Source organism: Thermobia domestica, chromosome 18, assembly GCF_964235325.1.
Source record: "Thermobia domestica chromosome 18, izTheDome1.hap1.1, whole genome shotgun sequence".
In the NCBI taxonomy this organism is placed as follows: Eukaryota; Metazoa; Arthropoda; class Insecta; order Zygentoma; family Lepismatidae; genus Thermobia; species Thermobia domestica.
In genome coordinates this window covers 138,404,396-138,429,597 of record NC_137471.1, presented here as the reverse complement: position 1 = coordinate 138,429,597, position 25,202 = coordinate 138,404,396, and the positions used below count along the sequence as shown (strand labels likewise).

The following is a 25,202-nucleotide window of genomic DNA, read 5'->3' as shown; positions in this document are numbered from 1 at the left end:
CAAATGTAGGTAAATTGTATGCATGTTTGCTTCGTCGAAAGGATTGAATGATATTTTAACATTTAGTTACCAAATAGTCTGCAATAATAAAGAAGCAATAATGGTCATAATAATAACAAATACTTTTTCACAACATTAAATATGTACAGTAAAGTAACACAGCATGAAACTTATAATTCAAATATGCTTCAAATATAATTCAAAAATTTATTAACATGGTTAATATACGTTACAATTTTTAAATAATATATGAAGGTTTCAGAATTTATTATACAGGGTGCGGCACGTAAAACCGGCCCGTCGTAATATTCTGGTATATTGTGTTTTTGCAACACTTAAATAATCTACCTTCCTACCAAGAGATGGCGTGTCGCGGTCGGGTCGACTTACGTGACCTGCAGCAGTCACGTGCAGCCGCAGCCAGTGAAACTTGTCGAAACCAGTTGAGAAAAAGGTCTTGTTGTGTGTTAAGCCGGGTGAGTGTCAGTGTGTGATAATGCCGTATTCGATACCCGAACGTGATGCCATTGTTGAAGGGTTCATTCTCACTGGATCTTTTGTGAAAACAAAGAATTTGTTTCGGGAGAAATTTCCAGGACGTTCTGTGCCAGCAAAAAGCACCATTCAGGAATTGATTGAAAAATGGCGGCGTACAGGATCGGTTCAAAATGCTCCCAGGAACAGACGACCAACTGTCTGCACACCTGAATTAAAGATGCAACCAGGAGATTGAGTCAACAGGTTCATGCTAGTGAGAGAAGTTGCAGATGTGTTTTAAGGGGACTGAAGTTAAAACCGTACCGGATAAGTGTTGTGCAAGAACTGAAGGAGCCTGACCTGCAGAAGAGGGTGCATTTCTGTTCATGGCTGTTGAGCAATGTTGCCAGTGGTTTCTTGGATCCACTAATGCTCATCATGGCGTGGTTCCACCTGTCTGGGTACGTAAATTCCCAAAACAACCGGTATTGGTCGACAGAAAATCCACACGCAATCCACCAGGTACCCTTGCATGATGAGAAGATTGGTGTTTGGTGTGCCATTTCCGCCACACGCGTTATTGGGCCCATATTCTTTGAGACGACAGTGAACAGTGACGTGTATATGGGAATCCTGGAGGAGTTTTATACACACTTGACCGAAGAGGAGCGTCAGTTATGTTACTTTCAGCAGGACGGTGAAACATGCCACACATCAGCTGCATCATTGTCTTTTGTGCATGAGATGTTTACACCAGAGAGGACAATCAGCAAAGGCTTGTGGCCTCCTCGGTCACCAGACTTGTCCACGTGTGACTTACTTATGGGTACTGTTAAAGGGAAGAGTATACGAAACAAATCCACACACAATTGAAGAACTCAAGACCAGGATCCAGGATGTCACCAATAGCATTACAACACAAGAACTGACAAGGGTATATATATGAATCTCCTCAATCGTGCTCACATGTGTGTTGAAGTGGGCGGAGGACACTTTCAGCACCTGCAGTGAAGGCTGCTGTGAAGGTGAGTAGTCATATTCAATACATTACATTTCATTTATGTGTTGTAGTTAATCATATTCAATACATTACATTTCATTTTATGTGTTCAATTTACGTGCCGCACCCTGTATAAGAGATTAAAATATTATTTTTCATTGAAAATGATGCAGTGAAACATCTGAATATATTAATATATGAAGGTTAGAATTGTTCAATAATATTAGTAATGTAACAATTTTTCAATAATGTCAATTGAAGGTTACAATTGTTTAATAATTATATATGAAAACTACAAATTTTCAAAAATAAGTAAGACAAGTTGGTGCACGGAGCAAAATTAATGTGCAACTATCCGTCAATTGTGGACGGGTAGTTGATAAACAAATCCTCATATATCGTGTCCCGGAGTTAATAGTTGTGACCTGTTCTTACACTTGGTTGTGTTCATTGCAGAAAATCCTGCTTCAGTTAAGCAGGGTGTTTAAAAGGGAATGAGAACTTTCACAGACTTTGTAGAGATAGCTCGAGATTCTTTTCGGAGAGAAATCCAGAATGATGCCATGTCTTGCTGTGAGTGCTGGAGCTTCAAACCTCTGTCATTCCTCACATCAAACAATGCACTTTCTTCCTGGACATTTAATTCTTCTGACTGCAGGACAGAATGCGCAGGTCCTTCACACAGTAATTAATGTATATACAATAATATATTACAATTACAGTATTTTTTTTCAATGTAGCGGTTAATAATAAGGTGAAATACAAATATACATTTTTTCATGTCTTCCAATTTGGTTGCCACAGAATTAATAATTTTGTTTGGATTTCCTCGCGGCACACCAACTTCCCATTCGCGGCACACCGGTTGGGAAACGCTGACATATATGTTCGAGAAATCAGATAAGTAGGAGATATACCACACTTTACCCGTAATAATAAATGTCAATTTCATGAAACAATTATTCTTCAGTAGGAAGTAGGGGGAGGGCGATGTTGGAAATTTTGTAATTTGCACAGTTTACTAAAATATTGTTAGGAATTAGATTTTTCTTTCTTTGAGTTTTAACATCTAAGGACATGATAGCTATGAAGGTCTCAGTATCTATCATTCAATAAAAAGTGTACTGTGCTGTGATCAATATTAGCATTCGGAGATTTATCGAGTGTACATGAAAATTTGCATGTATTTGCAACAAAGGCAAAATAGTTAGTTTGGGCATCAACTGCAAAATATATTTTCAACCTACAGCATGTAATGCCAACAAACATTGTCGTGGTCCTTAACCCTTAAACGTGTTGTTGTTACCATCTGATCTTGCCTATTGCGTTTAAACAGTATTATTTTCAGACATTGTTCGTTGTGGTTATTTGTATACATACTTTTCTGCGATAGTAGAACAGCTACTGTCCCTTGGGGACGACTCTGCTGAATTTTACGAAGGAAATAGTGTGTGGATATATATTGATTTGCAAGCAATGCCAAAAGCAGAGAGAAAAGGAAGTGAACCGCTAAGGCTTAAATGTAAGATGCTCAAGGTAGAAAATGACTATTAGGATGGCATGAGCGTGCTCAAAGTATGAAACTCAGCATTAGAGAGACCTAAGTATGGTCAAAAGTAAGAAAATGATGAATGGGTGCAGCTTAGGATGATCAAAGTTAGAAAATGACAAATGCAAAGACCTAAGTATAGGAGAATCTAGTAGGCAAGAATTAGAAAAGGCCTCTCCTTTAACTTTCAAACGTTTTATACTACACTATATGTGGGATACTCTTTATCAAAACGAAAACAAATTAAAATATAATATTACTGGTTCAGCATGTAATGTGAATTCAACCTGTGAGAACATATACATTGAAAAAATAATTAGGTGAATACAGTGAACAGTTTTGGAATCTGTGAAAGCGAAAATGTGAGTTTTCTGTAGCAAAGATGTTGCATTGAACTTAGAAAACTAATCTTAATCTAAACATAAGGTACAAGTATACTCCATAATCATGAAAGAATGTAGCCTATTGGTAATACAAAATAAAAACTGGGAGTTTCAGGGTCAAATGTTTTTTTCATTTACCATACTATGCTTGTTTAAACCCGTTTTAGTTGGCGTTCCAAATAAAACAATAATATATCTGGTAAAAATTCTACAATGAGATCACTAAAACTATATAAATACCACTATATAAATATATATAAGAAAGGATAAATCTATGTTTGACTGTGTATTTCATCTCTCTCTTCGTACTGTTTTACATACATATATACATAAAAAGTCAATATTTTCAAATAGTGTTTGAATAGAGGAATATTCTACTTCTTTTTGTGGTTACTAAAGATTAGAAATCAAAATGTCTAATGAAAATAGTAGTGAAGATGTGTGCATCTGTTACTGCAATAACATTCACATAACCATGCAATGTCTAATAAACACGTTTCAAATGTGGGAATCTAAAAGAAGAAGCTTGCTTCTTTGCAGTGGATGTACAAGTGGACAGAATAAACCATGACTGGATTCTGTTAGATAAAAATATATTCAAGACAAATATGATAAGCATTATTATGAATATCGGCATACAAGGTGAAGTTCTGCATCAGTTTCAGGAGATGTATGATCGTACTTTGTGAAGCAGTTCATAATGATACATTTGTTAAACATTTGATAGAAATATTCTTGCAGAAAGATTTTAAGTTGTGAACATTGTTTGTGAATAGAAACCAGTGTGATTAAAAATTATGAGTTGTGTTCGTGATTGAAAAAAAATGCTAGCAATTGATAGAACTGTGTTTCATTGAATGATCTTGTCGATGTTCGTTGGGTGTATTACACATCCAAACTTAAAAAGGATTGGTATGACTTGATTTTTTTCTGTGAGCGTAAAAAAACTGATAACAAATTAATCTTACTGTAGCAATTGTCTAAGAAACTTCAAATTAGTTACTGTGTAGTTCAGTGCAGTGCAATAATACTAAACATTTCTTCTGATAATGAGGCGAAGGAAGTGGTAAATGTTACAGAAGAATTGATTAGCGCCATTACAAAATTAAAAACTGTACAAACCAATTTAAAATATTGGAAGGTACTCCTTTGTTACAATTATTATTATAGCAAAGAAGTGTTTATAAATCTTTAGGGGATGTTGGGAACTCTTAAAAGTTTCATAATGTAAGAATGTATGAAAAATTTTACTAAATAAGTGATAGTAATATCTTCATTAAAAAATAATAATAAATCGCAGATTTATTGTTCTCCTGCAAGGAATGATCACAAAAGCCATCGGTTCCCAAAAGTTTACGGGCACTAGTTATCAATTGGTAATGGTTGTCCTCATACAAGATGTAAATTTGTTTGCCATATTTTAATTCCTGGATATATTATATTATACTCTCGAGTCATTTTGTTCTTCTCATAGATGACGATCTGGTATTCAGGGTTAGTTTTGGATGTTTTTTGCATCAGCAATAGTGCAGCCATTTTGATGCTCAATTGTAACATCAGCATAATCACACAAATCCTTGGCCTGCTTTAATAGTCGCTCAGGTTGATTTTTCAAGTTGTATACTTGTTCATATTTCTTATTGGCCCTAGCCTTCCCGAGGATGATAACCTTTGGAAGACAATAGATATTTTTTCCATTGGGATGACTCACTTTTCCAAAAGAGTGGTATAATTTTCATACTTGGCTGATCCACGGGTTCGATTCTTACCTCTTCCCTTTTGGATTTACACACTGTGCGCCTTAAAAGTTACACTACCTCCAAATAAATAATCCTCATTGGAATTGAAGCTGTTCTCTATCACGGTGAAGAGGAGTTCCGAGTTCAATTCCGATTTGCCTTTCCGTGAGACATACAGAGGGTTGTTCAGTCATGAAGCTGAGCTCTCAATTGTTATTCCTACAACAGTGTTCTCTTCAATGTCTTTGAACGAATATCATATTACAAAATCAAATAGTGCTTGGATATAGGATTAGTTTTTTAATTTCATTTTCAGTTGAGCACTTAATACTTATTTCTTTTCCCTTTAGCACAAAGTGCGTATAATTACGAAATGTAGTTTTTAGTATTTCAAACTATGGTACCATACGTTGTATGTGATATGTCCTGATCTTGTTAAGTTCATAGGTTTTACCTAGCAATATCAATTGATTGAAGTGTTTTTACAAATCTACTTCTTTATCTTTCCAATCTTACCAATTTCATGATAACGATCAGTGATATCAAACACTAATACACATTCTGCTAAACTAATAATAATACCCTGTCCACGTTTAAAATGTGTCTATAGTTCGATCAATAAATGATATTTTTCGTTGGCTACACATTCCCTTGGAATGGTAATTTTCAACTATTCTTGTCCGTATATAGTACAGTAGGCTAGGAAAAACATCCAAATCAATAAGTTCATCAGGTTGTTTGACCGATTCCATGAGTAACAATTGTAATAACGAAATTGTATTCTTGTAATGAAACGATAACATGTCACCCGACTTGGACTTGAATAGTTAGTTAGTTCTCCTAAGTTAAAACCCAATTGTAAGTTGCGCTTTGCACAAATATAATATTGTCCTTGTAATATTGCATTAAGTCCAACTGTTGTCAATAGTTCATAAAGCTTTAGCACTACCAATGTCTTTACCATTTCCTTTCAAACTTTAATGCCTTATTTTCCTTCTCGATGCCCTTGTATGTGACAATCAAATGTTGCTCTCCAAAGGTGGACGACTGTTTGCATGTCGTATTGCGTTAACAGTAAGTAAGTCAAAATTTTGTCTGCAGTAAGTCTGATCGTTGTGTGATCGTACAATGAATTGTGGAATATTTTTTTTGTAATATACCTCATGCCTGGGTTCGTTCCGATATTGTCTTGATTTAGTTGTATGCCTTCATACGCATGATGCTCTTTAATGTACTTTTCATTGTCTTCTTTAGTTTTGCACCACGCAGGAAATCCAGAAGATTCCTGCTTCATTTGAAGAAAGAATTCATGTAACCATGGAAAAGACTATTTAAATGACTAACCTCAAAACCATGTAGTTCGAAATCCAATCTGACATTTTCGTTTTCCCTGATAACGTGGTTTATTATTATAACGTTTGTTGTGGGAGTGCGGTAAAACATGAGCATACAGTAAGTTTTAGTGATGGTTTTACAATGTTTGCAATTGCTAACATTACATTCATCCACAACATAACACGTATATGTCTACTGTTACATCTATATGTCAGAATTATTCCTTTGATATTTCTTTACTTTGTGTGTATATATTGTATTATGAAACATTACTCATAGACATAATGCTGTAACACACAAATACTGAATTGTCACCCAATTACATTTGTATGAATAAAAATCTATTTTCTCACAGTATATCTTCATATGATCATATATATAATTAATGTTATTCTTAAATTATTATATTGAAGCAGAATAAAAAATAAAAGTAATGTTATTCTAGTTTAAATTTCTTATTTAAAATACGTGGAATGTAATTCAATACGTAAACAAATATTGCAATGGAAAACTTTTAACATGTTCATACTTATTTTCTGCGCATTTGTTTTCGCGCAGCCCCTGACTTGCACTAAAAATTCTGCGCATGCGTGTACTTGTACTAGCACAAATAAAGTGAGTGATAAGGTGTTAAGATGTACAATCAAACGCTAGCTGTTTCAGCGGGTGCAAAGCGAAAAATAAAGATTTGCAAAATGCTAAACATGTAAGAACAATTTTTATTCTCATAATAAGAAAAGGAAAGGTGAAATTCAAACCAATTTTTCCTTATAACAAAGTAAATGTCTAAATTCTAAGTATATTTCACCACGTGAAAAACGTTTTGGACTTGAAAAACAAAAGAAAATAATTCTTGTACATCCAAGTGATCCCGACATTCCTGAAGAAGCTGAAGCATATAAGATTATATATCCCACACAAGATATAATACGTGATGCTGTGTATAGACAAAATTTCTGATATCCGAATGAAATACCCTTTGAAGAGGAAATAGTAGATCAAAATACAATTTCTAATGACTTCTGATATTCAACGATGTGAAGTGTGATTGTACTCCTAATGAGGTAAGTGAAGTTTGTGTAAAACAGTTGCTAGAAAAGTGTAATATTTCTGAACCATTACTTTGTGAAAGTTGTGCAATTCGTAGTGACAAAGATAAATGTATAAATGAAAGTGATAAAGAATTAAATACTATTGTGTATAATTTCCTATTTAAGAAATCAACACGTGAAGAAATATTGAAACAATATCTAACAATGTATGTGAAATATATAGATGCAAATATTATTCCATATCTTATAAACAAAGTTAACTATACATATCCGGAGATTATATTTAATTATTATCATATATCTGATTTAAGAGAAGCGTATGTTGAACAGGATAAGTATGTGTTTTAACAATCTTCAGTGTGAGTATCAATGTGTTTCCCTAAATTTGTACGACCATTGCGAATATCAGTGTACTTCTTTTTCTGTGAATGAACAATTTGTGTTACTGTGTATTGCACGATGGAAACCAGTGTAAACTTTTGTGTTACGGTTGTTTAGAAAATCGTAGTATTTTAGATGAACATGAATGCGTTACATTAGAGTATGATATGATATGCTATAACGCCTTGCTTGCTATGGTTAATGTGCAAACCTTTGAAGATTTATATGTACCAATGCATAGTTATATTGAAATTGATGAATTGACATTTACATATGCATTATATAACATATTGTTAAACAAATATATCATTCAGTTAATTATAGAGTTAATCTTACAAAAAGATTTAAAATATAGTATACATTTTTAAACTTGTAAAATGATGCTAATGAAAAAAACTTTTAATCAATTACAAAATAATAAAAACCAAGTGCGTAAATTAACGAAAACAAGTGATAAAAACTGTCAGTATTAAATTCACCAACATGTAATTGTAACTCATGTCCAAAATTATTGTTGTATGTCTATAATATTTGTTCTATGAATATAATTTGAAAACGAACTCGCCGTTATTTTTATGTTAGTATGTGTATAATCGGCAAAGACATGTATGTAGCAAATTTCATGCCAAAAGAGCAGTAAAGAAGAACAATGAAACGAAAATAAAACGTTCTTGTCCATTTAGCAACATTTTGTATTACTCATTCTAATGTTTGTATTTATAATTCTTTTCCTAGTAAATTTACCACAAATATACATTTCTCGATTATACACATAGTATCAGTATTAGATGTACCCTGGAAAATCATTATGAAATTATATTATTACAAGAAGACAATTATAGATATGCGACAATCATTTTGGAGATGAGTGTACAGATAATATTAAAGATATTAAATATATTAAACACTATTTCAAGGAATATTAACATTTTAAAATCACAATTGTTTTTGTATGTAAAATATATCATATTGAAAGTTGTAAATAATTTTTTATCACTTTATATTAGTTGTTTTCATTATTTTGTTACATGCATGTTTTTAAAAATTTTTCTTGTGTAAATACCTTTTACATGATCGTACTTAAAAAAAGATTTCTTGCAATTAAAAACTTTAACATGTGTATATGAAAAATAACTGAATTTTATATATATATATAAAAATAAGTTTTTGCATTTTATAATGCAATTATGCGAAAAAAACATTCTGCATTTTATAATGCATGTATGTGAAAAACCTTTTTTATTTTATAATATGAAAAAATCGCATTTTATAATGCGCGCATGTAAAAAAACTTATATGAAAAATAAGTTTCTGCATTTTATCATTCGCGTGTGTAGATATACCTTCTGCATTTTTATAACGTGAAAAACAACTTTCTGCATTTTATGATTCACGTGTGTAAAAAATAAGTTTCTGCATTTTTTAATATGAAATAACTTTCTGCATTTTATATTGCATGCATATGAAGAATAACTTTCTGCATTTTATGATTCACCTATGTAAAAAAATAAGTTTCTGCATTTTGTATTGCATGCATGTAAAAAATAACTTTCAGCATTTTATGATTCAATTATGTAAAAACACTTTCTGCATTTTATAACGTGAAAGTATCTTTCTGCATTTTATAAGGAAACTATATAAAATAAAATCCATACTATAACATTACGGAGCTTTTAAAATTAATTATTAGATCAGTTTCTGTCTTTTATATTCTCTTTTCCTAATGGAAAGTAGGTGTTAGTTTTTGGTTGTGAATATTTTATTCTCTCGTAAAAAATGTACTCGATGAACAATGTTCGATTTTGACATTTAATCGTTCATTTGTTGTGCAAACTCATAGTAACATAGTTGCTAGAATATTAAAATTCAAGTAGAAGCTCTCAAAACTCGAGTGTGATTATTTCATTCGCTGGCTGCCTACGGACACTCCTTGTTAAATAATTGGTACGTAAACTCCTAAGAACACCTACGGTGCAAACGTACAAATAATTCGTATTATTTACAATAATACTCTTACACCAACATAGTTCTCTACTTTTAAATAATTACTGCGTAAGGCCCTAAGAATACTTACTGTGAACTTGCAAAAAATAGTTTAAATTAAAAAATAAACCAGTTGCCAAATGTATACTGTAAACTTTTAAATAATTTAATGTAAAATTTCAAGAAAGTAAAAATGCCCATCAAACTTTTTAAATACTTCAAAGTAACAGTAAAAATTTTCAAGAAAAATAAAAAGCACTCATCAAATATCAAACTTAGAGGAAAAAATAAAATCGTGTAGCATAAGTTTAAGCGTATAAAATAAAACCGTGTACCATAAGTTTAAGAGTTTAAAATAAACTTATATATGATAAGTTTCACCTTGTAAAATACCAATGATACCTTTTATTTAGGAAAAGTTTTTTATTAAATAAAAATCAAGAAAATGAATTTTCTGTATATATTTATTTGAATATAAAAATAATATATAAGTAAAAGATACAAAAAGTATAATATATATATACAAATAATAATACACACACAACTAGAAAAATAATATATACAAATATACAAACATAATAATATATACACACAACTATAGAAAAATATATACAGATAATGTTATATACAAAAAAGAAATCACAATCCATCGTTTCTGTCTTTTTCTAGTAAAATGTTCACTAATATTTCAATACATTCTGTTTTTAGTATGTTGTTATATGTTTTCACAAACAGTTGTTTATTTATTTTACTATTAAGATGTGATCTCACATAAACGTTATACACGTCTCTCGCATTTTTACTGGCCATAATCTTCCAGGCTTCTGCCTCTAATGTTAGTTTCTTTGGAAGAGACACCTATGGCCAAATTGATTGAAATAATTTTTGCTACACCATTGGCAAAGTAAAACACTCTTTGATTCCCACTTTAAAATACTGTCTTCAACACAATTTTCACTCGGAAAGTTACTACCACACTGGCACTGTTTCGATTGCACACGCAAATCCATTGGGAACTATTGCGAAGAAGTTAAAAAATCCAAAGGTGAAACACTTGATGATGTTTTGTCCGTTTTGCAATCATCTATCTCATCGAATAATTTACAAATTTCTTCTTCCTTTCGTCATTAAATAACTCGGGAATTGCTTGTCTTTTTCTTCTTCAACTAGGCTCCACTTTATCACTGGAACCTGAAACTTTTGTTCCTGCTGCTGCTGCAACTGCTAAAGACGGTCCTGGCACTGGTGAAGCTGTTTTTGATCCAGCTCGTGATGTAGTAATTAGTATTGGATCCTGTCTCAAATCTATAATTTCTCTTTTTATAATAAAATCTGGAGAAGCCGAAAAAAAGGATCCCTCCTCGGTAAACAAGTCTATAGATTCTCGTTTGGGTTTAAACTTTTTCTTGGGGGATTCAACAAACTCAAACGAAGAATCCCAGTCTACTTTCTTGCAAAGCTCGATTTCTCTCTGTACCTGTGAAACGACTCCATGATGATACTATGCCAGTTTTCTCTTTATACCCCATATATAAGGAAAACTTTACCTACAACGTCATATAACATGGTACTTTAAAACAATTTTCACATTCCCCTACAACAATTAAAATATTTTCACATGTACTTTCCAAATTCTCTATACAAGTTTCATAGGTATAGGTATGGAGAAAATATGTACTTACATTTCATTTATGTTTTAATATATCATTGACCTGTTCAAAACATTCTTTTGAAACAACGTCATTAATGTTATTTACATTGTGCTACGATCATTCACATCTTACAACGGTATTCCTTCAATAATGTTATTCATATCGTGCACTAATCAATCACTTGCCATCTACGTACAAAGAAAATATTTATATGGCCCATATGCAAATAAATAGTTTACATGTTTTTAAAATAAAATCTATGTTATTCATGTGGTCATTTACAGATTCTATTACAACAACTTTCTATCATTATTGTTATTTGCGTAAACACATCTACCAGGCAAACATATATCATCTACGTAAAATAAAAGGATTACAACTAATATTCTATTATTAATACCCTTCATCCTACGAAACTTCTTTTGTATTCACATTCGGTATCACATTACATTCTTCCATCCATGTCATAATCTTCTTTTGTATTCACATTCAGTACCGCATCATGTTTCAACAGAATCATCAGTTCTTTTGTATTCGCTTTCAGTGTCGCGTCATGTTCAACCATTCGTGGTGCCAAACTTCTCTTGTATTCTTCGCCAACAATGTCTTATTTTCATCTGCTACAGCATCAAACTTCTTTTTTATTACACGTCGGTATTGTGTGATGTTTATCTACAGCCTTAATCATCTTTGTATTCTCCGCCGACATTGTGTGATATTCATCTGCTACACCGTCAAACGTGTTTTTATTACTCTGTCGGTATTCTGTAATGTTTATCTACTGCAATCTTATTTTCTTTGTATTCTCTGCCGACAATATCTTATATCCCTTACCGCGGCACCAAACTTGTTTTTATTACAATGTCGGCATTCTGTGATGTCTACCAGGCGCGGCGTCGCTCTTATTTTGTATTTGTCTTTATGTTTTAAAACGTACCTATAAGGTCGTTACTCCAGAATGCCATCTTTCACTCCCACGCAGACGGTTTCCAAAAAGCAAGCGAAAAGTTCAGTTTGTCTTTTGAGTTCGACAGAGAAAGACGTACGAGAATCATGCTCTGTATATGTACCAGCATAGCGTATCATGCCAGAGTATACGTACTCCGTAAAATGTGCTTTTTAAGTAAGCTCACACAGTGTTTGAGTTATCATTACAAGGAATTAAAAGATATGATCTCTCAAATTAAAAAAATGTCTCGTATGAATAAAGTTTATTTCCTCCCAATCTTTAATATGATCACAGCATAGCTGTTCTATGGAGTATGTATAACATACGATTTGGGAAAAATAATATGATCACAACATAGCTGCTCTGTGGAGTATGCTTTAGCATACGACCGAATTAAATAAAATAATTTATATGATCACAGCGTAGCTGTTCTACGGAGTATGCTTTAGCATCCGAGCGAATTAAAATAATTAGTATGATCACAGCATAGCTGTTCTATAGATTTTCATATCGAAGCGATCCATAAAAGTATTACGAAATATTAAAAAAATACGATCCAATAAAATAAAATAAAATGACGTCAATCTGATTTTTCCCAAGAGTATGTTATGCATATTTTAACAACCTTTATATAAACTACACCATCTCTCCTCACGGTCAACACTTCCAGGAACCAGTCTGATTACGTAACGGTCGGGTAATAAAACTTTACCCTTCTAATGACTTGTCCTACCACATCTGGTCCACAGACATGTATGTACTCATAATACCCGTTTAATTAGACAGCCTGCTGTCCTATTGTTGTGTACAAGACACACCTGGTCTACTCACTGTATATTGGTCCATGTGATTATTTTCGTATATTTGCAAGTGGTTGCCCATGTACATCGAAGGTTCTGTGTCTGCAGATGGTGAATGTTTTAATTTGTTAGATGGATATTTGTTGAGGTTTAGCGTCACTTTTCAGCACCAGAACTGTATGAGACGTAGAACAACAGTTTAAGATAGAATCCAAACTACCGTAAAATGTTCAAATTGTAATACTCTCCCATCTGTAATTGAATCCAGGACAAGATATGCACACACTATCCAAAAGTGTCACAAAGTATGTTGGTTTAATCTCAAGAAAGATTGAAACATTGGACAACTAACAACTGCATATGCCAGTTTAAGTTCAAATAGAACAACAGCGCTGAAAATATATTTTAGGGAGGCTATTTATTAGCCAATATTCAGTTTTTAGCTTTATTCAATTTAGAATTTGGGAGTCATCTTGTAAGAAATATTCAAAGGGAATTTACAAAACTCATGGCAAACAAAACCTAAAATTTAAAAGATGTTAAAAACCAAGTACTATTCCACTATTCTTGACAGTAACAACACACTACATGCGTAATATTGCTATTTGTAAGCAAAGACACCACTGAAATTGAGAATAATTCTATACTTTTTGACGATATTTTGAGCGGCGATATTCTGTTGTCAATATTAACTTTTGATGTTTCGTCCCCGTTGGCTCCATGCCCTAGGCTCCACAAAGGCTAAGACCATATGTACCTGACTGCAGTTAAAAGATAAACTTGATGAAAGGGGATGAGAAGTCATCAAAGTTCTTGCGAAGGACCAGAAATCAAAAGTGTAGGGGTTCTTTGGTTATTACTTATTTACAAATTTGAAAAGAACAGAAACTTGCATAGGTTTTAATTTTGAAAGAGTGTCCTCATTCCAGGCACTCTTTCGAAACATGTTATTCCTTCATTTTTAAATTATTATTATTATTATTATTATTATTATTATTATTATTATTATTAATAATAATAATAATAATAATAATAATAATAATAATAAGTTTTGAATAGTATATGAACTATCATGTGTTCAAAAGTACTATTTGAAAGGGCTTGAAAAGAGTGATTTTAGGATTGGTTCGGTGGGAAATTTTCCCCGGAGCTACGAAATTCCCTACTAGGGGGACATACACCGATCATGCTCAAAATGGTTTATAGGGGTGTTCCGGATTCCGGAATTCCGGAATACTTCGGAATGAAAATCCTAATTCCGGAATCGGAATTAAAAATTTAGTTATTCCGGAATTCCGAAATCTCGGAATTCCATAATTTCGAAATCTCGGAAACATAATCTTGGAATTTCGGAATTCCGTAATCTCGGAATTTCGGAATCCAGGAAGTTCATTCCGAAATTTCGAAATCTCCTAAATTCCGGAATTTCGGAATTCCGAAAGTTCACCTCGAAATATCGGAATTCAGGAATCTCGGGATTCCGGAACTTTAGTCAGAAACTTCGGAATTTCCAAAACTCGGAATCTCGAAATTTCAGCTAGAAATTTATGAATTCCAGAATATGAGGACTTCGGTTTAGCACTTCTGAATCTTTGAAATTCGAAATTCCCAATAACGGTACGTCGATCCAGGATATCGGAATCTCGGAATGCTGAAATGTCAGCATCTGAAATCTTCAAGTAACATGATTATGAGATAGACATCAACACTCAGACAATGTAATGATGAAACTTACTCTTTTTTACTCATTGTCAGTGGCGGCAATACTCCGTCTTTCTGCAGAACGAAAAGAGCTGATCAGAAGGACTCATTGAACAAAGTGTAAAGACTTCATTTACTGGTTCTTGTCTTGTTCTAATGTTCTATCCAAGGGCAGGCTCTAACATGTTTATACATCGTTGCTAGCTGGGTCACTAGTGCAATATGGATAGAGTATCGACCAGTTTCTTCCCTGCGTGGCTTCAAAATGACATATAGAAAATGAAAAACTTAGTAACAGGGTGAAGCCATAGATTGCGATTTTCGCATTCATTACGTATATATTTACTTGCACACTTGAGCCGATATTCACCTTCGTACTCCTTAATGTTTAGAAGCCAGGTTCTGGATACGTAGCTGAAATGCTCGTTCTGCGCACGAAGAGATTTTAGATTTTAGAAAGACATACTACTCGGTTAGGAGAGAAATATTATACAACGTTCTTACAGAACTTGGAATACCGAGAAAGCTAATTAGATTAATTAATATATGTTTAAATGAATCCCAAAGTAAAGTCCGGGTAGGAAATTTTTTGTCCACGAGCTTTCACGTCGAAAATGGCCTGAAACAAGGAGATGCGTTGTCGCCATTATTAAGTTATTTAACTTTGTTCTGGAATACGCTATAAGGAAAATCAAAAATAGCAACCAGGGCCTACAGTTGAACGGTATTCACCAGGTTATGGCATATGCTGATGATGTAAATTTAATAGAGGATGATAGGAGAACAATAGAAAGAAATGCAGAGATCATATTAAACGCTTACAGGGACATGGATTTAGAAGTAAATGCAGAGAAAACTAAATACGTGGAAGTGTGTCGGGACCGTAATACAGAAAATTGTGGATGCGTTAAAATATTAAATAATACTTTTGATAAAGTGGATAGTTTCAAATATCTAGGATCAATATTAACCGAGGAAAATCATATTCACGAAGACATTAAATGTCGACTAAAAGCAGGGAATTCGTGTTACTATTCGGCGCAAAATCTCTTGTCCTCGCGAATTTTGTGGAGGAATTTGAAGCTTAAAATATATAAATCGATAATCATCTCTGTTGTTCTATATGGTTGCGAAACATGGTCGCTTACACTGAGGGAAGAACATAGACTGAAAGTATTTGAGAACAAGATCGTGAGACGAATATTCGGACCCAAGAGGAATGGGAATGGGGAATGGCGGAAACTTCATAACGAGGAACTACATAATTTATACGGTCTACCCAACATTGTTAGGGTCGTCAAGTCTAGGAGGCTTAGGTGGGCAGGTCATGTAGCTAGAATGGAAGAAAGTAGAAACGCTTTGAAAATCTTGACTGGAAGACCAATCGGAAAACGACCATTAGGAAGACTTAGGCGCAGATAGGAGGGCAATATTAAAATGGATCTCGCAGAGATTGGAATACAAAGTAGAAACTGGATGCAGTTAGCTAAGGATAGAAGTCAGTGGAGAGCTTTTGTGAACGCGGCATTGAACCTCTGGGTTCCACAGGCCATAGAATTAGTTAGTTTAGTCATATGTGTACCAAGTTTGGTTGAAATTGCTTCAGGTGTTCCAGAATTATGCTGGAACAAACATACATCCATTTTTATAAGATAAAGCATCTAGCTCTTCTCCCTCATAGTTTTCTTAGTTTTTATTTTCTTGTATTAGGAAAACAACTTTTCAACGAAAACATGTGGTTCGGAGCTCACATACGTAGTCGGTCCCGTAACTAGCTGATAGCAAATAGTTTTTCATAGGGTAGGTTTTGCATAATGCTATACCATAATTATGTAATTTTTGTAGATAACATGGCAGAAAAATTAAATTAATTATACCATGATACCTTTTTTAATACACAAAATGAAAACTTTCCTTAATGTCAAATGTATTTTGCGTTAATATAAACAAGAAATAAAAATATGATAGATCTAACTGCGGAAGATTGGAAATACAATGTAATATATTTGTAATAACTGTATTTAATATTTGTAAAAGCAGTGGATAAATATACAATCAATCTAGCTTTCAACATAAAGTAATAATGAAATGCCATATCAATAGAATGTTAATCCTCTCAAATTTCTTTAATTTCAAGGAAACCTATAATTTTAGTTTCTACCGTAATTTTTTCTATCAGCGCTTTACATAATAGCAGATTCTTACTCTTATAAGTTAGGCTACGTGTTCATAAGATCAATAAAATAAACAAACAAAAAATACCTTATTATGTTTAAAGATGTTGGTTAATGCAATATAAATTTCGTATAAATTTTCATAGATTAGAATATACATTATTACAATTAATTTACAAAAACTAAAAAAATACACATTACCTCAAATCCAATACTATCATTGTACAACATTTTAATACTTTTCTGAACACGGTACTCGCGGTTATAGAACAACCTTTATTTCGTCGGACTCTGATGTATAAAATCAGTTCTTCGATCCCGACTCGTGAGAGGATAGTTATGTTCGCGACAATTTTCAAAAGAATAAATGTTTTAAAAATTAGAAATAATATCCTATATATTTGATGGATGCCATTAAACCTGATTGTATCTGTAAATTATTTCTACTACAAAATGTTACTTTTGAAAATTATTTTATCCTTTCATAGCGTTTTCAGTCTGGTTAGTTTTACTAGGACATATGTAAAAGGCAGAATGGAAATGTACATTAACTACAAATTAAAATAAAAAGTACCTATCATGATAAAACATAAGGAAATGTTATACAAATAATATAATAACAATATATATTACGCATATTTAATACGTAACACTAGAAAACTAAGAAAATGTTATGCTGTACAAACAACATTTTAAATACGAAATATTATGAAACTTAAGAAATATATTAATTGAAATATTATATTGAAATAATGTATTAACATTATGAAATCAAAGGGAATGTTATTTGAATAATATACAGATACATCTATGCAGTGATAATGACACTGGTAACTATGCCCTTCTCAATGGCTTAAATTTACCGTACCTTTGAAAATAAGAAAAAACAGATACAGAGACCGACAGAAGTATTGGAATAATATAATTAATACTTTATTTACATTGTATGAATTATAAACAACATACATCATATTTGCTTAGTAGTGTTGAATTTGTAAACATATAAACGTTACCATTATGTGTCTCCGAAACTATATTTAAAATATCATAATGCATGTATTTAGCACACAATATATAGAGTCTACTATATTTCTCCAGCGGTCTCACTTATAGGACGACATAACGTCTCCAAACGAGTAGACACATGACTGGATGCATGTTTTATGCCCCCACCACACAGTCGTTGATTTCATACTGTGCCTCGCAACAGCAGCTCGCAATTGTAGTGTAAAGCTAAGCATTCACGAGTGACATGGGGTGTAAAGGTAAGGAGACAACAGTGGAAGAGAGAAATGTAATTAATCTGTACAAACAACACAAACCCCTCTCCGAAATTGATAGTACAGTCAACAGAAGCAAAATCATGGTGTTCTCCATCATTCAGCGCTTCAAACAGACTAATAGTGTTGTGAATAAGCCGAGATACGCCGCTCCTTCTAAACTTACTACTAGAGACAGGAGCCAAACAAGCAGAATCCGGCATCTGAGATTAGAGGAAGCCTTGAACAATATTCTGGCACTGTGATGCACACAGGAACAGTTGGACGGGTTTTACATAGTGCCGGTTACAATGCCAGTTTTCCTACGAGGAAACCATATGTGAATTGTGTGAATCAGAAAAAGTCTAAAATTTGTTAACCTGTATAGGGGAAGCCAACAGAATTCTGGGATCACGTTCTCTGGTCGGATAAAAACAAATTCTGCTTATACAAGGGTGATGGACGTGTTACAGTGTGAAGGCTATCAAATACAGCTAAGAACATGGTAGCTACAGTGAAACATGGAGGCAACAGTGTGATGGTATGGGGATGTATGGCTTCATCAGGCGTTGGGGAACTGGTGCTCATAGATGGAATCATGGAAAAGTTTGAATACAAAAGAATTCTTGAAAACAATCTTAAGAGGAGTGCACAGAAGCTAGAATTGGGAAATGGTTATTACTTCCATCAGGACAATGATCCAAAGTATACTGCGGAAATTATGAGGCTTTGGATGGTGTATAACACTCCTCACACTTTGAAGATACCGACCAAATCACCAGATTTAAATCCTACAGAGAACATCTGGAATGAGCTCGAAGATCGTGTTAGGAAACATCACATTAGAAGTAAGGACCATCTGAAAGAACTTCTTCAGAGTGGAGAAATATGAACTCTGCAGTCAGCACAAAAAGTACAGTCATGTTAAAAAATTATCGTAGTAATCCATAGAAATGGGAACATGACTAATTACTAGCTGTTCTCTGTTGAATGCTGATATCCAGATGTAAACAGACTATTTTCATCCTTTCTGGTAGTGGAAATAAGTATCCGATGCTTTTCATGAGCTTATATATTTAGTAGAAGACTCAAATTTATTTTGTAGCAGTTGTAATTTTGTCTACTTTCTTTGCATACCTATAGAAATGATAAATCTAGTAAACATGTTTATGTTAGAATAATTATGTCGGACTCTGTACTTCGTGTTGATTTATGAATCCCCTGTTATACTAAGCCAGAGATGTGAAACAATGAGAAAATTTAGCTTATATTCAATAGTATTTTAAAATGTTTTTGGGACAATAGCTTTGTTCATGGACAGAAATATTAACTGCCTAGCATGCTCAGCGGTAAGATTATTTGTGTACACAAATATTTTCTCGCTAATTTTGTTAATCTTGAAAGATGGTGGGAATTATTATTCCACCAAATTAGTGGCTCTTCCTCCAAATCTGCATCCCTAAGGCTAGGTACAGGTTCAATTATTCTATGTGACTGCCTTCTTTATCCTGTCACCAAATGTCCTTCGTTTTAGGCAACTGTCTAATCTTTTAGTACCAACATTCCCTCGATTATCTTTTTTAGGATTTCCTGCTGGAATAAGTCTCAACTTATACAGTACTCTACCTTTTGTTATCTCAATATTTTTACACAAATTATTTTCTTTAAACCTGAGATCTAAGAAAGCACAAATTTTCTTCAGAATTCTGCTTCTTTCATCTTTCTCGAATCGCGATTTGAGAAGAGACAAAATTTCCATTTTCATGCTTCTTTCATCTTCTTTGAGGCTGCTTCTAAGATCTGTTCACTATCTCCCTCTTCAGTCAAAAAGTCATAGAATGAAAGATGTGTTTCCTGCGTACTTGCTTCATCTTGTTATGATATATCGTCTATCAGTTGAGATTCTTCGACTTGAAAATCTTTTGAAATTTGTTCATATGATGGCCATATGTCCGACGCTGTAACAGATGGTTCTGCTGACATACTCTCACAAAGAATTTGTAAGGGCGATAATAGTTAATAATTCTAAATAATAATCATAGTTAATAATTCTGTTTCTTCGTTCTGAAGGATAAGATTTTTATATATTGTTTGAGACAGAACTTTTGCTATTTCTTCTTGGCGTGTTAAAACTACCAGCATCAAACAGAAAGTAAACAATCATCTTGTTGGCGTGCATGACGGAAGTATTTTACGCAGAAGGCCTAATGCATCTTACTCTTCTTGCAGCGCATGTCTCATTTTCCTGCTTTGACTCATAATTTGTCTGTTTCCGAAGGTCCCTGTAGCTCAAGGGCTTTGTTTACTCTAATATTCAAAGTATGGCCGAAACAACTCAAATGTTGGAAATCGCTCAAGTCAACAATGGCCTTTACAGTATTGGCACTACTGTTGTTACACAACGAACATTTTCAGTTGGTATTTCCCACATGTCTATACTAAAATATAAAGCCTCTAACAGATTTGATTTCGGAAAATCGGAGTTCCGAAACTTCATCGCAAATATCGGAAGTTCGGAATTCCGGAATCTCGAAACAAGATCTGAAATTTCGGAAGATCGGAATTCCGGAATCCAGAACACGATACTAAATTTCGGAATCTCGGAATTCCGGAATTTCGAAATTTCGAAATTCCGGAATTCCGAGATTCCGAAAAGTCTGGAATTCCGAGATTCTGAAAATTCCGGAATTCCGAAAAATTCCGGAATTATCGACATTCCGAATTCCGGAATTGAAATCTCAATTCCGAACACCCCTAATGGTTTACCACTATTTTCCTAATACTACTTCTACCCTTGTTATTCAAATTCCCTTTCCTTCTGGAGAAAATCTGAAATTATCACTACTTGAGAACTAAACATTAGCAAGAGATTCCTTCGTTGAGTTCTCTCCTGAATAACCCTTTCTGTACAGAAATTACTCTTATTGCTGTCCATAGCAATGTCTGATGTAATAGGTAGCTGTAATTAATTGTTCACACAACTTGTTAATCTATAAATAAATAAATAAATTTTAACTAATTGTAAGTGAGAAGGTATACTCTTTTTCGTGGACTAAATTTGTTCGCGTATCTGTCGTCAGATGTCTCTATGCAAACCTGTCCTGTTACTGTCCCCCACAACCACAAATAACAACCAAGGCTGGTGAGAAGTGGGCTTGCTAAGAAGAATGTGAACTAATAATAATTTTATTTATATGCTAGTAGTTTCGTATCATGTAGTGCTGGAAAAGTATAAAAGATGTTTGTTATTATCTTTCCACACAAAAGACTTGTAATGAATATGTTTTTGGTTTGTAAAGGTAAGTTATGAGGAAGAGTCCATTGTTTGAATATCATTTTTTTTTCTTGCAATAAGTCAAATAAATAAATATATAGGCAGTATATAGTAAACGAATTAATTTGTCGAGTAATCTGAAAACGAACTTAAATGTTATTTAACCAAGAAAAGAGGAATGTTCATGAAAGTGTGTCTTTGTTTACTTAACACTACAGATTCTTTTCATGTCATGTAAAAATGTTAACACGCAGTACAAGTACATATTTTGTTCATAAAAATTTTTACCCGTGTTATCCCACTTCATGGAGGCATACTTATAGTCATGAAATATTATATTCTCTTAGCGGGAAATGCACTCTTGCGATCATGAGTTTCTTTAGACAAATTGCATTAATAAGTGTAGATTGACTTTAGGAGGGCTCAATTTGAATACAATGTGTGGAAAACTACGGTGCATAAAACTTGTGCTACATTGCTATTAAAAAAGATAATTCTCTCTAAGCGAGTAAGAACATGGGTAGCCTTGCCAGACGTCCCGGTTTTCAATAAAAGAATCAGCTGTCCCGAAAAAGGCTTCTGGGACGCCAGTTTGTTCCGATTTTTGTACTTCAGATTGAAAAAAATTCAACCTGCGAGAACTACGCTTACTATGTCTCACCTAAAAACGGGCTTTTGGTAAATTTGTATCGCCAATTAATTTTACCAAGCAAACAACAGGGAGTTTGAAATCACATCCTTTCTTACGTCTTATGAGTTGTTTAGCTTCCAGAGCAAGAAAAAAGAATTTTAAAAAAATATCCAAGAGGGGGTATATGTTATGTAAATAATTTCTTGAATATCACTTTCCATTGAAATTAACGTATTTTTCCCTGTTATGGGCATTAACTGCTAGTTATTTTATACTTCAGTCGGTAGCGCAGGGCTCCTTCATTCTTGGAACTTTAATCAACAATGGCGATAATGCTCTGAGTCACTGCATGTTAACCGCATTTAAACTGTCTATTTCGTCCTGTCTACCGTCTTAGGCACAATTTCTTCTTACAACTAAGGGTCTATGTTTAGCAGAAGGGGTCCAGCTCTTTTCTCTAAAAAAAATGTTACAATTTTGGTAATTTCTGTTCACATTCGGTTAGTTTAGATTAGATTAGGTTAGGTTAGTTTAGGCTAGGTTAGCTTATGTTACATTAGTGTAGGGATCCCGCATAATTTTCCAAAAAATGGTAGAATTTCGCTTATTTCTACTAATATTAGGTTAGTTTGTTAGGTTGGGTTAGATTTGGTTACGTTATGTTACGTCTAAGTACTTGTATCATTCATTTCTCCTGTAAATTTTGTGATTTTTACGTGCTTCTGAACCCTTTGTACTAAACATACTCCCAACTAAGTTGTGTTTAGTATATTTTCCCATGTTTGGATAAACATTTCTAAAGATGTTGTGTACGCATACAATAATTTTGGATTTATATTTTTTTCCCTTTATATGATAAAATTTCCAAGTTAAAAATCCGTAACAACTTTCTCTAACACAGCATGTGGTATTAAAGGTCTGTATCTTGTTTAATTTTGATACTGGATTTTGTTTTCTGTCAAACTTGGAGAGCCTGCGTAAGTCTTTCAAGAGATTTAAGTTTTTGCTTATTGTTTTGAATTTAGCGTAAATGTATTTTTCTTGCTAAATGGTAAATTTCTATTTCTTTTAAGGTAGTGTTTCTGACTCAAGTGATATCGCAACAAAGAAAAATGTATCGTTTCAATCATAAATGGAAGGGTGTGTCGTAATTGGCGCAAAATTTAGGACTTGTTAAAGACAATAATTCGGAATAAGGGACGCCAGGCAGCTCGCCTTATGTTGCCTTTTCACATTCTGTATACGTCCTTTGTGGGGCTTCATTTGTGTTAACTGTGTATTGAATGAACTGGAAAATTGTGAGTTGTAACTGGGAAAAGACAGATAATTAGTTCACTGATCAATAAACAGGAAATCTGACTATATGTAGTCTTGAGGTTAATGTATCTTTTTTTTTGTTTACAAAATCTGGGAACCTTAAACATGAGAGTCTGAAGGAAACAGGTGCGTCAGCGCTGGTGGGTATACACATAAACGGGGATAGTGGAAAAAACACTTCATATGACATAAACACATACGCCTTCCGTGTCGCAGAGCTTTGCGACACTTCAATGATCACTGTACACTGCCTTCACATTGTACTTCACGGGTTCCTTATGGAGTACGCCGTGGTAAAGAGCACATTTTGCATTTCATGTTTCTACCTTGTTATACATGTAAGATCCCGATATATTTCCAGTAGTTAGGCCTATACGTTGGTATTCCAAAGTAATATAACACCTTTCTTTTGTAAAGTTTTTCAAATTTATGTTTGCCTAAACTGATACAGCACCGAAAATACATAATTTTGAATTAGTGTAAGTGAAAACAATAGTAAAGTAAACCTATCTTCACCGTAAGTGTGGAATTGGAAGGAAGTATTCCAGAAATCAGTCTCTTTTTGGGCAAGGTTCGGGATAACATATCCCTCTCCAGGTCGACCACCCAGAGGCCAAGTTAGGTTAATTACTATAAAGTATTGTTCAAACTATTAGCTAACCAAAATACCACTTGCATAAAATAATTTCTTCCATTAATCTACACTATAAAATTAACAGGAGGGGCAAGCCCTCACACACCCCAAACGTATATTATTTTAAAATATATGTTATTAGAAGAAATCCTTCAATGCAAGTGGAATTTTGGTTAATTTGGAATTTCAAATAATATATTTTGTCGTAATTCACCCAACTTGCATTATATATATATATATATATATATATATATATATATATATAAAGTAATCAGGAACATCAGATAATGCAAAACAATATACCCATTGCGAACAAATGAATTTCAAAGAACACTACATTGTATGTCACAAAATACATTATGTAAACTCTCAAAACCCAAACACACAGTCTCGTAGCGAGCCCAAAATTGTAGGAGGGGCCCGGTAGAAGTTAGGGGAGCCCGATCCAACCATATCACAGTTCACTTGCAAGCCTACCAGGAAAATCTTAGAGGGACCCGGCCTCCCTAGACCTCCCTAGATACGGGCCTGCAAACACAATAGAGTCAAGACAGAACACTGAAACAAACTATAAAATGTACACAGAACATGAGGTGTAAAGCAATATTTTGCAATATGTAAATACTTCGACAGATTGACACAATAAAATCACATACCACGTCGTCTACCGCCAAGACGCCAATGAACAATTCAACATCTACTTCGAATACGAAATCGAAACTGAATGGAATTTCGAATAAATTAAAAGCAAATTAAAATATAATTTGTGCACGTGAAATCAAGCATATAACAAAAAGAAAAAAAAAACTTTATTTATCTAAAATTGTAATTATTTTAAACATTGTTATTACTTTATGTAGAAAACAATAGACCTACATATCACTAACATGGTTAAGTAAACAAACATGATAG

At 33.4% G+C, this 25,202-nt stretch overlaps 1 protein-coding gene across 1 annotated transcript in view; it reads left to right on the top strand.

The window, feature by feature from the left end:
* The first annotated feature begins 21,529 nt into the window (after positions 1 to 21,529).
* Positions 21,530 to 25,202, top strand: part of LOC145675023 (uncharacterized) — a 56,674-nt gene continuing 53,001 nt past the window's right edge. The window contains exon 1 of the mRNA XM_081745389.1: positions 21,530 to 21,733. The gene's annotated coding sequence lies outside the window, so the exon portion shown is untranslated. The remainder of the gene's footprint in view (positions 21,734 to 25,202) is intronic.